Raw genomic sequence first — 4,404 nt, forward strand, 5'->3', positions numbered from 1 at the left:
GTTGTCCTTTATTTACCAAGATTCAGAATCCCAGGAAGATGGAGATCATTCTCAAAGCCTGCCTTACTTTGAGAGAGTTTTATAGAGTTCTTATCTGCCTCCCACCAAGTTACTATCTTTCATCATCCAGCCCTCTGACCTCTAGCTGAAGGATTCAGTGTTTGTTACTTTCCCAGACTACACACCTGGTGTTCTTTTTTCCCTGTGTCTAGCTCAGTGTAGTGATGGGCTTCAAGGCCACTAGGGGAGCTGGATGTGATAGATCACTAAGCAACTGTTACAGCCTAAGTGTGTACGTGTGTGAGAGGTGACCTACTAGAAAGGCTGAGGCAAGAGGATCACTTGAACCCAGGAGTTCGAGGTTGCTGTGACTTAGGATGATGCCATGGCACTCTAGCCTGAGCGAGACAGTGAGACTTTGTCTCAGAAAAACAAAAAACAAAATCTCTCAGTTCTAAACACCTGTGTTTTGCTTTCCAAATGGCCTCTTGCTCCTGCTGCTTCGGTGAGAAGCCTCTTTCCTAAGGGCCTTAATACCATTCTCCGGGGATGTGAACCAGAGTTTCTACCTCGTAATGCTATCATTGTATTAGTGCTTACCTCAACATGAATTTGGAGGGGGCACCAACATTTAAATCATAGAATTCTGCCCCTCCACCCCCAGAATTTATGTCCTCCTCACATATAAAATACATAAATTCCATGCTAACAGCCCCCAAAGTCTTAACTAGTTCTGGCACCAACTACAAAGTCTAGGTCCAAAGTTTCGCCCAAATATCATCTAAATCAGATATGGGTGACATTCATGGTAAGTTCCATCCTTAGGCCAATTCTATTCCAGCTGAGGGACTGTAAAATCACACATCATGTGCTTCCAAAATACGGTGGTGGGATGGGCATCTCCAGCAGAGGCATCACCATTCTAAAAGGAGAAATAGGAAAGAAGAAAGCAGGTCCCGAGTAAGTCCCAATCTAGCAAGTCAAGTGACATTAAATCTTGAAGCTTAAGGACAATCTTATTTGATGTCATTTCCCACCTTCTGGACACCCTGGGATGAAAGATCCAGGCCCCCCACTCCCATGGATTAGGCAGGCACAGCACACCCAAAGCTGTCACAGGTTGGAGTCCAGTGTCTGTGGCTCTCCCACACTGGCATTGTATTTTGGTGGTGCTGTAGTTCTGGGGTCTTTGGACTGTCTTGCCTCACAGTTCCACTAGATCTTACTGTAGTGGAGGCTCTCTGCAGCAGCCCCCACCCCACCCCTGTGGTAGTTCCTGAGACACCCTTGGAAATCTAGGTGGGGGAGGCCATGCCTCCACAGCTCATGCACTCTGTGTGCCTGCAGAGTTAGTTTTGGCATGGACACTGGCAAGGTTTATGGGAAGGTTAACCAGAGTCACATATAGGCCTGTGTGACCCAAGGACCACTGGACCAGAAAGTGGGATTGGAGACTTAAGGTGGCCCTGGGCAGCAAGCCCCAAGTTTCCATGGCGACCTGGGTCATTCCTTTAAAACTTCTCTGCCCTCGAGGGCCTGGCAATCTAGGCTGTGATGACAGTGGCAGCCTGGATAATCCCTGGAAATGCCTTTAGGGATGTTCTTCTGTGGTCTTAGTGAATAACATTCGGCTTACTTCTATCCACACTAATCTCTTTATCAGATGTTAACTTGGCCGTACCCTTGTCATCTGCCAAATGCACCTTTTCATTCTTTACATGGCCAGACTGAGAATTTTCTAAATCTGTTTAAGTTCTGCTTTTCTTTTAATTATGAATTCCGTCTTGAATTCATTCTCTCATCTCACCTTTTACTATAAGCAGTCAGGAAAAGTCATGCTGCACCCTCAACACTGTGCTCAGAAATTTCTTCCACTAAATTGCCCAGTTGATTCCTCTAAAGTTCTGTCATCCACTAAGCTCTAGGACACAAACACGATTCCGCCAAGTTCTTGGCCACTTTATAAGAAAGATGGACTTCCCTGCAGTTTCTAGCACCTTGCTCCATTTCCATCTGTAATCTCATCAGAATTGTCTTAAGCACCTATATGTATTGTCATCATGACCACTCACATGACCATGAAGTAATCTCTAAGAAAATTTAGTATCTCACTTTTCTTCTGGGCTCTCCCTTTCTTCTGGGCCCTTTCTATAATTACCCTGAATGCTTCATTCACAGCAGTCTAGGTCCTACAGACTCTTTCAGCCACCGCTCATTACCACATTCCAAGGGTGCTCCCATATATTAAAGTATTTGTTACAGCAACACCCTGTTTCTCCCCACCAAGGTTTGTCATTGTCCATGTGTATTGTTATACTAATGCTTGAAACTGAATAATTTATTAAAAAACAGAAATTTATTGCTCACAGTTCTAAATAATTTATTAAAAAAGAGAAATTTATTGCTCATAGTTCTGGGAAGTCCAAGTGTCTGGTGAGGGCACCTTCTTGTGGCATCTTCACATGGTAGAAAAGGCAGAGGGCTCCCATGCTGTGTCCTCATGTGGCAGAAGAGATGTGCTATGGTCTGACTATGTGCCCTCAAAATTCATGTGTTGAAGCTTTATCACTGTTATGATAGTATTGAGAAGTAGAACCTTTAAAAATGATTAAATCAGGCTGGTGGCCTGGCTCATGCCTATAATACTTGCATTCTGGGAGGCCCAGGCAGGAGTGCTGATAGATTCAGCATCTGGTGAGGGCTATTCTCTGCTTCATAGAGGATGCCTTGTTGCTGAATCTAAAGGAGACAAACCCTGTGTCCTCACATGGCAGAAGGGATGGAAAAGGACAAACCCACCCCTTAAGCCCTTTCATATATATATATATATATATAATTTTTTTCTTTGAGACAAAGCCTCAAGCTGTAGCCCTGTATAGAGTGCCATGATATCACAGCTCATAGCAACCTCCAATTCCTGACTTAAGCAATTCTCTTGCCTCAGCCTCCCAAGTAGCTGGGACTACAGGCACCCACCAGAATACCTGGCTATTTTTTGGTTGTAGTTGCCATTGTTGTTTGGCAGTCCCGGGCTGGAATCAAACCTGCCAGCTCCAGTGTATGTGCCTGGCGCCCTAGTTGCTTGAGCTACAGGTGCCGAGCCGTTTATATATTATAGCCGAGCCTTTTATATATTATAAGGGCCTAATCCCACCCATGAGGGCTCTACCCTCATGATTTGATCAATTTTATTTTTCTTCTTATTTTTTAAGTGTTTTATTTATTTTTATTATTTTATTTTTATTTATTTATTTATTTTGAGACAGAGTCTCACTCTGTCATCCTGGGTACAGTGCCTAGTGTCATGATGTCATAGCTCACAACAACCTCAAACTCTTGGGCTTGAGCAATCCTCTTGCTTGAGCCTCCCGAGTACCTGGGACTACAGCCATGTCCCATAAAACCCAGCTAGTTTTTCTATTTTTAGTAACAAAGGGGTCTTGCTCTTGCTCAGACTGATCTTGAACTCCTGAGCTCAGGTGATCCTCCTGCCTGGGCCTCCCACAGTACTAGGATTATAGGCGTGAGCCATGGCGCCCAGACTGATTTAATCATTTTAAAGTCTCGACTTCTCAATACTATCACAATGGTGATAAAGCTTCAAAACATGAATTTTGAGGGCATGTAGTCAGACCATAGCACATCTCTTCAGCCACATGAGGGCACAGGTGCCCTCTGCCTTTTCTATCATGGGAAGATGCCACAAGAAGGCGCCCTCACCAGACACTAAATGGGACGATGCAGATTCAGCCCACTAATGTTGGACTTCCCAGCCACCAGAGCTGTGATAAATAAGTGTCTATTATTTTTATTTTTTATTTTTTTCTGTAGAGACAGAGTCTTACTTTATCACCCTTGGTAGAGTGCCGTGGCATCACACAGCTCACAGCAACCTCCAGCTCTTGGGCTTAAGTGATTCTCTTACCTCAGCCTCCCAAGTAGCTGGGACTACAGGTGCCTGCCACAATGCCCAGCTATTTTTTGGGGGGGGGTTGCAGTTTGGTCAGGGCTGGGGTTTGAACCCACCACCCTCAGTATATGGGGCCAGTGCCTTATTCACTGAGCCACAGGCACCACCCACAAGTGTCTATTATTTATAAGGTATTTTGTCACAGCAACAGGAATGGACTAAGACCGGGGCTTTTTTTTTTGAGAACACGACTTTGTCTTTATCCCTCTTGCACGGGAGAATGTATAGAAGCTGCCACGTCTTGTTCTTCAGTAATAAGGAAAGGTGTCAGTCCTCTAAGGGTTTCCCTTATTCTCCTCCATCTTGAATTATTCCTCTTGCCCTCAGCTCTTGAAAGTAGAAGAGATTTACTCTTAAATTTTGTGTCAAGTCTTCAAACAAGCTGCTACTGATCACCCAGAACCTCACAAACATCTTGAGGGTTTTTTTTTTTT

Source organism: Otolemur garnettii, unplaced genomic scaffold (assembly GCF_000181295.1).
Source record: "Otolemur garnettii isolate 467f Iridium unplaced genomic scaffold, OtoGar3 scaffold00149, whole genome shotgun sequence".
Classification (NCBI taxonomy): domain Eukaryota; kingdom Metazoa; phylum Chordata; class Mammalia; order Primates; family Galagidae; genus Otolemur; species Otolemur garnettii.